The sequence below is a fragment of the Leuciscus leuciscus genome (assembly GCF_965113295.1).
Source record: "Leuciscus leuciscus genome assembly, chromosome: 16".
Taxonomy (NCBI): Eukaryota; Metazoa; Chordata; class Actinopteri; order Cypriniformes; family Leuciscidae; genus Leuciscus; species Leuciscus leuciscus.
Window position 1 is genome coordinate 3,944,389 of NC_138740.1, and position 10,624 is coordinate 3,955,012.

Consider the following 10,624-nt stretch of genomic DNA (forward strand, 5'->3'; position numbering starts at 1 on the left):
TTTTAAATTGTAATAATAAATCACAATATTAAATTTTTTCTGTATTTTTGATCAAATAAATGCAGGCTTGATGAGCAGAAGAAACTTCTTTCAAAAACATTAAAAATAGTAATGTGTCCAAACTTTTGGCCTGTACTGTATATTTGTATATAATATAGGCTATTATATTGCATAACAAATATATATATATATATATTTGTTATGCAATACAATATGTAGGACACCATACTGCAGATGCAGATGCAGATGTTTCTCTCAAAATCACGTTTGTCCAGTATGGTGTCTTAAAGTTAACATGACACCAACATATAGCCTAATTTTTAGTGTTAAGAAATGACTTAATTCAAACGTGTCACACATTTGAAATGTGTTAATTTAGCTATTTAAGGCTACAATTCATGGCTATATTTATTTATTTATTTTCGGCTAAATAAAACGCACTAAACAGGAACGTGTTTCCAAAAAGCATATCGTATCATGTAGAAACGATCGTACGGATCACAAAATCATCTTTACTTAAGCGGCTGAAAAGTGCTCTGTATTATCGCCATGTGAATCCAGTGCCAAAGAAACAGTCTCATGCAGTCCCCTGCAGGACCACCGCGACATTACACCTACACCTATTATAGCCTTACTTACACTCAGTGTGGCTTCAATATCATCATAGCCACATTACATAACATAACATCAGTCAAACTCGTAATTGTAGGCTACTTACCATTTAATTATTTACTTTTAGTAGTCAATTAAAACAGTAGGCTGTTTAATAGATGTATAATACAAATACAAATACAAATAAATAATGAAACAATAAGCTGCAAAATAATTATTTATTTAAGAAGAAGAAGGGGGGAATGATACAAGAAGTTCACGGCCATGAAAAAAACAAAAACATTCTATAACATTCAATGGTACAGCTGTAATCTGTGACTAAATATGGTGCTATCTATAGCATGCAGGGGATTATAGGTATTATCAATAATATTACGTTTTTGTAACTCAATTCCATGAGTTTATTGAGTTTATTCTTGTCTGCTACCTTAAACCTTCGTTTATGTATAGTGTTGTTTATTAATCCATGCATGGAAATGTCCATTTGGCCAATGCATTGCAGAGGTAAACAACATTACTTGAAGTCTACCAATGATACGTAAATAATAGCTTTTCTTGTTTCCTATCTCCTCAGAGGGGTCAACATGCCTTTTATCTAATCAAGATAGTTTTTTATTTATTTTTTACCAACCACTATTCATTGTACCTTGGAATTTCAAAATGCTTTGGAATATATAGGCAAAAATTTGGTCTAATGATATCTGAAAAATTTCATTACAAATGTCTCGCGTCTGACCAACGTTGCATCTCAATACTAGTTTTACTTGATCTTAGAGCTGCGTTCGACACTATAGATCATACAACACTCTTAGATCGACAACAAAATTACACTGGTATTCAGGGACAGGCATTAAGCTGGTTTAGATCATACCAGACCGTTACCATTTTGTCTATTTAAACGGGGAATATCTAAGATACCGTCAGTAAATTATGCAGTGCCTCAAGGATCTGTGTTAGGCCCTCTGCTGTTTTCAATATATGCTGCCTCTTGGTAATATTATAGGAAAACATGGAATTAGTTTCCACTGTTATGCTGATGATGCACTTATATTTCCCCACGACCAGATCTCTAAATCATCTAAAGTGATAATTGAGTGTGTTAAAGATATAAAATATTGGATGACCAGTAGTTTTGTTCTATTAAATTTGGATAAGACCAAAAAACCTGTACACAGAATCTCTTAGAATATAATTAACATTTTGAAGGATGTACTGTCACTTCCTCCTCTACAGTAAAAGACCTGCGTGTTATATTAGTCTTTCAGAAATGTATTTCATATAACAGCCTTCTTCCACCTCAGAAACACTGCTAACATGCTATCAGTTTCTGATGCTGAAAAGTTAGTTGATGCATTTATGACCTTTAGATTACTGTAATGCATTATTAGCTGGTTGCCCTGAATCCTCAATAAACAAGCTACAATTAGTCCAAAATGCAGCTGCGAGAGTTCTTACGAGGTCAAGAAAATATGATCATATAACACCAATTTTATCATCTCCACACTGGTTACCTATTAAGTAATGCTACTGATCTATAAAGCCCTAAACCGTTTAGCTCCTGAGTATTTACCTGATCTTCTATCGCCTTACATTCCATCACGCTCTTTAAGATCACAAAACTCTGGGCTTCTGATAGTACCTAGAATATCTAAGTTCACTGAAGGAGGGAGAGCGTTCTTGCATTTGGCTCCTAAACTCTGGAATGGTCTTCCTGATAATGTTCAAGCCTCAGACTCACTCTCTCAGTTTAAATCTAGATTTAAGACGCTTCTCTTTAGGCATGCATTCATATGACGCATCTCATAACCTTGTACTCCAGCTATATCAGATGAAATGCACATGACTCTGTATTGCTTGAAATGTTATGAACAGCAGAAATGCTTATTATTTTCCATTTGCTTTTCTGTTTTATCTTAGGATGCTCATCCCGAGGTAACTAGAGACGATGTCAGCTCCAGATGTGAAGACTACAGATGTGAAGAGACGACTCGAGATGACTTCAACTCCTGCGAGGACTTCAGATGACGCCAACTCTGAATCAACATGCACCAATGCCAAATTTTCCATATATTGTAATCATTATGATCACACCTTGTATTAATTGCTTTAATGAGATCATTGTTTCTGCTTAAATGAATACATGATGTTAGCTACAGTAACTGCATGATTTGTATTATCTTAGAACTAAATTTCATACGGACATAACTTGGACACATCACCTCTGAACAGATCACTCTAAATTGTCATGTAGAAACATGTATTTTCTGTAAAGCTGCTTTGAAACGATATGTATTGTGAAAAGTGTTATACAAATAAATGTGAATTTAATAAAAAAAATAAAATAATTTAAAGACAGTTTATATTAAATTAAAGTATGAAAAATAAGTCAATTAAATGAAGTTATAGCAGTGTAATAAAACGATGTACTGCAATAAATCATTTGCTTTTATATGGTTTTAAATGTTAGGAAATTAAAGACTAGTTGCCGTACCAACAAATGAGATATTCACGCCTCACTGGTGATTCCTAAAGGACAGGAAGTGGTTCCTACTTGTTCTGACACCAGAACACACAGATCTGTTTTTATTAAACATATTACACACATACAGAGGGAAGAAGTGTGCTTAACTATTGCAGGTACTTGTAGATAATATAATATTATGAAATAAAAGACAACTTAAGTGTACATAGAGACTACACTTTCATGACTAGATTTCTCAAAACAATATCAGAGTGCATTTAAAAATAGTTGTGCTTTGTAATAATGTCAAATTATTGTTTTAAGGTATATTTACATCTTTTGTGTTTGCTTTAAAGAAGTAATTATTTTGATGCGTTGAATAACAAAATAAAGTATATGTAAAGTAATTGATATTCATTTTAATTGTAGTGTGTAATGTATTAATATTTATATTTTATAATACAAGTCAATATATTTTAAATGTAGGCTACTAAATTACATTACAAATGTGTAATTACAAATATATTTAAATACATGGCATGCACATTTCAATATAAATAAAGTAGGTTATATTTTAGTTTACCATAAATGCTTATTAGTACATTTGGCAGTACACTTATTAGTTGCCATATTTCAAAAACAAATATCTACAATAATATTTCAAAGACAATAGAAATAATCATGTAACCGGAACCCCTAGAAAGACATGATGAATTAAAAAAATGAGATGGGAGTAAAAATTATTTGGCAATCCTCTTGTGTTCTCCTGCAATCACATATGGGAATTTTTTAATTTTTTTATTCTCCGAATCCTGAAGCCTGATTGGTTCACACCTGTGCTTTTCACAGACAAATGGCTTTTCAGCCCACCAAAAGGGGCGGGATTGGCAGCCTATATAAGACACCCAGAAGTGCAGAATCGTCAATATCTTTCTCCTTCAGCGTAAAGATCATCTCGCTGCTCCAAAGGAGACTGAAGCCTCTCTCTCGCCTCTTCTCGTCGTCGAACGATCCTCGCAGTGGAAAAAGACGCTCTGGAAGCAAACTGACTCAGCAACGCTCTGCAAGCAAGCTGACTGAACGGCTTTGCGTAACGCTACACCGAGGCCCAGAAGTCATCGCAGACTATGCGTCACTTCTTGCCTAAAAGAACCAGCTTCGCCACTGCCTCCAGTCGCTCCAAGACGGCCCTGCCAACTCAGCAGCCACCAAGGCCAGCCTCAGTGCCCGTCCAGCCCCAGCCAAAAGCAGAGCCGGAAGTCAAGCCACGCCTCCACCCGACCAAACGTTACCCATATCTGAAGCATCAAGGGCCTGCGCGAGGTGCAGCCTGTAGTACTTCAACCATTTGCTTCTTGACAGGTCAAGCCATCCCCGGAGTGTCAAGCTAGATTTTAGGGATAATAGAATGAGGTTACTAGCTTCAATTCGCTCGCAGACCACCCCCGCTTCAGGGGCATGATTGAAACATCGGTCTCAGATGACAGTTCTCATGTCCTCAGAGACGAAGTTCAGTCTCTGCTGGTAAAAGGTGCTGTGGAGAAAGTCCCCATGGAATGCAGAGTCAGGCTTTTATAGCTGCTACTTCCTCATCCCCAAGAAGGATGGTGGCCTCAGGCCCATCCTCGATCTGAGATGTCTGAATCGCGCCCTCATGAGATGGCCCTTCAGAATGTGAACTATCAAACAAATCCTTGCGCAAAATCGCCCTGGAATTGGTTTATATCAGTGGATATGAAACACGGTTACTTTCATATCCAGATAGCCCGCCATCACAGATCGTTCTTGAGATTCACGTTAGAGGGGGTGGCATACCAATATACAGTCCTTCCATTAGGACTCTCTCTAGCTCTGAGTACATTTACAAAGTGTGTAGACTAGGCACTCTCCCCTCTGAGGCAGATGGGAATCCACATCCTCAACTATCTTGAAGATTGGCTGCTTTTGGTCCAATCGGAACAGGAGCTTTGCACCCACAGATCCCAGCTCCTTAGCCATCTGGAGGACCAGGGCCAGGGTCAACTTTGGCAAGAGCTTGCTGCTCCCCAGCCAACGCATTTCATTCCTGGGAGCAGTCTTTGACTCAGCCCAAATAAATCAGGAGCATGGTGACCACGTTCAAAGTGGAGCCCTTTCACCTCCTCAAGAGGTTTCAGAAGCTGCTGGGTTAAAAGGTTAAAACTCTGGTTAAAAGGTCTAATTTTACCCCATGCGTGGCACACAGGCTGACACTCTCAGGGTGACCCACGACTGCGTCAGAGCCTTGGTCCCTTGGAAATCACACTGTTTTTACCAAAACAGGGTAACACTGGGTTTAGTTTCCAGGAGGAAAATGGATGTGACAGATGCCTCCAAGTGTCTACTGAGCCAATTTCAGCAATCAGAGCAGCTACAGTATTTGTCAGCTTTGGAGGCCGTAATAAAGGGCTGCCGGTTTCAAAGCAAAGACTTTCCAAATGGATTGTGGATGCGATAGCACTGGCTTACAAGTCCATGGACTAGAGGTATGGCCTCCTCTTGGGTGTGGTCCAGCGGAGTCGCTATCCCAGATATCTGTGCGGCGGCCAGCAGGTCCTCGCCATCCACCGTTGTCAGATTTTACAACCTGGAGATCCCTGTTCTTCAAGCACAGGTGTTGTCAGTCGGAGACACTTATGGACTGTGTAGCAGGCTCCGACTGCGGTCTGAGCCTTTCCCCTAGCTGCTCTAATGGCCCTCAATCGAGCGCACCCTAGCTGTCGGCTCGCAGAGCGGCTTCCATTCTGCCCCTGTAGTTCAATGCTATTGGATTAAGTTCCCCATAAGCGTCAGCTAAAACTGAAGTAATGCGAGTGACGTTTATGGTTACTCATGTAACCCTGGTGTCCTGAGATAAGGGGAACGAGCATTACGTAGCTTGTTGTACTATTACGATGCCCAGAGAGTCACGCTAAGCCGCTCCTCAGTTGAAAGATTCTGACGATTCGGCATTTCTGCGTGGCTTATCAGACGTGAATCAATCAGGCTTCAGGATTTGAAGAAAACAGGAGTTTTCCCCATAAGCATCAGCTAAAATTGACACAATACCTGTTTACGTTTTCTCAGGGAACCAGAGTTACGTGAATAACCAGAAACATTTTGAATTCCCCCAAAAAGTTGCATTTGTCGCAAACATTTTTGGGAACCCGAGGAACCTTGAGTAAAATGTTTGTGTTCCCCCGAGATACTTTGCGTAAAATGTTTGCATTCCCTCAAGAAACTTTGCGTTCATCACAAAATGTTTGCGTTACCCCAAGAAACTTTGTGTTTGTCGCAAAATGTTTGCGTTCCCCCGAGAAACTTTGCGTAAAATGTATGAGTTCCCATGAGAAACTTTGCGTAAAATGTTTGCGTGAGAAAGTACAGTAAATCATTGACTTATCATTTTTCCTCCAATCTCATATTTTTCCCCACCACCATGTCCCCTTAGGGGCTCCGTATGAAATTATATACAAAGATGTACTCAAGTCCTACTTAAGTGGTTCAAAAAAGCACTAAGTTCAACCAATTGTCTGCAATATAAATGTACTATAATACATTTTCATTTAATTGTAAATAACAATAAGTGTCTGAAAACATTACATTCAGTAAAGTACAGTATACTCTCTTAAAGTATGTTAATTCTGTACTCATTTTAAAAGTATGTTGTATTGTTTTTCATGAGGGGCAGTACCACTTTCTATTTTTGTTCATTGCATAATACCCACTGAGGCCATCAGATACATCTACTCCTCCCATGTTTCTGTGTGGAAAATAATGGGACATATTTCAGAATCATATATTCAAATGTAAATCTCAAGTCAATAGATAAAATATGAACACATCTACACAACACCACAGAATAAATTCTACTCACTTGTTGCAGTCTCACACTGTAGCAGGAATTAGAACAGTCATTTCCGTCCATTGAATGAATTAATGAATGAACGAGGCATTTATATAGCGCTTTCATATGTACTACTGTACACCCAAAGCGCTTTACGATCATGTCGGGATCTCTCCTCAACCACCACCACCATCACTTGGATTATTCATCACTTGATTACCCCCTCCATCTCCATTTGCTGAATGGAAGGAGGATCCCATCAGCACTTTTTTTTGTGTATTTCCATTCACCACATGGTTGTCTGATTCGTGTCATGCTTCCACACTGGGCAGTTTTTTAAAGGTGATTTGTGGAAAGCTTCAGATGGTCCCACAGTCCCAGATGTGCTACTCAAGGAGGTCCCAAAATGGTATTGGGCCAGACCCAAGACCTTATCATCCACGAGGGCCATGAATGCTTTGTAGCTACATCCATTGCTTTTTTGTCTCTGTGCTACAGAGGATTTGTCTTCATAGCGTATGAGAAAAAAAACATGTATATGCATAAAGTGAGTCGGGCACAACTAACAGCTTGCACTTTAAGTGTTGAAAGCCTATAGAGTCTGTAGAGTCTGGACCCATTCCAGTAATCTGTCACTGTCCATACCTTTACCAGACCCATGTAGATCACCACTGACAGGAACGAGAACAAGTTCTTAGAGACATGTCTTGCCATGGTCTTCAAGGCATTTGGATTTTGCATTAAAGTATGACACAAAGAAGAAGTTAAAACTACTCCAGAGGACTACTTTGTTGAGGTAACTCAAGGCCTAGGTATTCGAGCTGGTCTGACCACAGATATTCCTGCTTATTTAGTGAAGCTGCTTTGAAACAATCAATGTATTGTGTAAAGTGCTATATAAATGATTGTAACTTGACTTGACTTGCTCCAAAGTTTACCTACATTGCATCATTACCAGCTCTTGCATCACAGAGCTAACATATTTTAACGACCGTTTGGTTTGATGGAAAAAAAAGCCTAATGCATCATCAATCAAGTCATCTTGTTGACAATAATGTGGGCAGTTACTGTTTGTTCATATAAAGCATTTAACATTGCACTTATTTGAGCTTTAATTTTCTCAAAACATTTAATAGAAAATCTGTAATTGGAGTAAGTTGCTTTAAATAGCTATAACTCTTGTAAACAGCATATGTCAATACAATTCTTGTATAATTAGTATACATGCTGTTTTTATAAGCTCACAAAAATCGCTGCAAAAGATGCTTTCCAACAGGTTTTATCGTAGTTTTTGTCCAACTCCATTGACTTGTATTGGATGAAAAACTACGATAAAACCTGTTGGAAAGCATCTTTTGCAGCGATTTTTGTGTGAGCATATCAGTGAACACCCCTGACCACTCGGTGAGTTTCACGTCTTTGTAAACGAAAGTTTAATGCGTTTTAGGAAGGATTATTCCAGTGCACCTATGCAACCATTGTGGAGGTGGGGGGGGGTGCTACCACAGAAACCGAAAATTCTCGGGTCAGCAGCATTTGTCCAAATTTCAATCTTAACCATTGTATTTCATCAGAAACGATCTGAAAACATGGCTTTAAGTGTAAAATACCGAACTTGTCCTATAACACAGCCGATCACACATCACAATACAACCATTTTTCATTGTCCTTTAAATAATTTGAAATTGACCTTTCACAAAGACCCGCCCCTCGTAGTTACTGTTGCTACGTCCGACAAGCCATTACGCTCTCACTCCACACATCATGTTCTTCTCACACAGTGAAAAATATATTGCGGAGCAAAGAGGACACTGACAGTGTGCCAACAGACAAGAAAGTCTCAGCTTTCAAATTTTTTTTTTTTATGAAATTCATACAATAAATACTGTTTTGTGGTGCTTTAATGTGTAGGGCTAAGTTCAGGCAGCACATGAACTGATAATCTCTTCTAGTTATAGTACGAATTAAACATGAATGAACACCAGAACTGCAAAAAGAAATCAATACACACAATTTTTCAAGATCAAGTCCACTGACTTTAATCTACTAACTGGTTTGGTTTGTTTGTCAGACAAAAATGGTGGATATCTGCATTATGATTGGTCAGATCGCCTGTCAATCAAATTCCGGCGAGAGGTCTCAATACTGAGCTCTTAAATTAATGTTGCAATGTATAGTTGCAATCATACGTTTACCTACTGTACATCTTTCAGAATCTGCAAGGTAATGCTCAAGAATGCAACACGATGCATTAAGAGCCAGGGGGAAACTTTTGAGCAAGATGATGTTTACATTTTTCTTATTTTGTTTTACATGCTAATATCTTATTTAGCCTCCGAAGGGCAGGACTAGATTAATTAATGAATTTTTAAACAAAATAAGATCAATTTACACAAATGATCCAGTTCAAAAGTTTACACCCCCTGGCTCTTAACGGATGCTTCCTCCTTGAGCATCACTAAATGATTGCAGGGTTTGTAATAGTTGTGTATGAGTCCCAGTGTGAAAAGATGGATCTCAAAATTATACAGTCACTGCTAGTAAGGAGTCAAATATGCAGAAGATGCTGGAAAAGCAAAGAATGAGCAGGAGGATTTTTCCAAAGACTATTGGCCAGTTTAAGTGTACGGGACAAACAAGGGACTCATGAACAACCTCATGAACAATTACAAAAAACACAACAACAACAAACAGTTGTGGATACTTCAGGTAATGACACACAATATTAAAAATCAAGTCTATGTAATTTGTCTTGTATTTTGGGTTTGTCTTTTGTCTTTTGGACTAGGCTATTAAACATCTGTTATGTGAAAAAGCTTTTTCAGGGCAGTACTAAATAGAAACAATGTTTCTATGATCCTTCTTATTAAAAAATATAAAAATAACAATTTGGAGATTCTGCAAGGTGTATGTAAACTTATGACTAAAGTGTAAATGTAACAAAAATCATAACATTATTAAAAGCCAAAATGTTGCTAGGGTTATCACGTTCTCATATTGCTATGGTTACTGTGTCAATCATCGCAATTTCATGACTCTCGGATTCACTCCCACATTTAAATGCAGTTATCACTCTTTATAATTTACAATGTGAACATAACAACTGGTCTTCTATCTAGAAGCTTGAAAAACAAAACTATTATTTAGATTTATAGCGCTCCCTTTAAGCCATGACTTACTTACCGCGTTCTGTGGCCAGTTGCATAAACTGTTAAGACTAGTCTTCCAATTTTATTCTTTAAGACTGTTAATAACTTTTTAAAGTCAGTAACAAAAAAAAGTAGATTGGTCTAATTTGACACAGAACAGTGAGACTGATTATTACCCCTAACTAACGTCTAGTTGATCATACTAGTTCTTAAGACACAGTCTTAACATAATGGCTATGTTTATGCAACTGGCCCCTGCACTCTCACTGAAACTCTCGTCACACTGAAGTTGTCCGCACTGCACAGTGAATCTCTTATTTGCATCGCGTCTAGGCTCTGTTGTTTATGAGGGGATTTGCGAAAGGATAAAGCTTGTGCTGATTCTGAACATACATTTTGAGAGAATTCTCCACATGGTGAATCTAAAACGCCTCTGATTGGCCACTGCGTTCATGCGCTTCTGTACATGTCTGTGATTGGCTCCAATCCTTAACGCTGAAACAAGCGTACTCGGGAAATTTTCCGAGTCTAAAATGTCTGAGTCCGAGTCCGAGTCCC

At 38.3% G+C, this 10,624-nt stretch overlaps 1 long non-coding RNA gene across 1 annotated transcript in view; it reads right to left on the reverse strand.

Annotated features, from left to right (window-relative positions):
- Positions 1-10,624, reverse strand: part of LOC309478054 — a 56,732-nt gene that overhangs the window by 22,983 nt on the left and 23,125 nt on the right. The gene's annotated exons all lie outside the window — the stretch shown is intronic.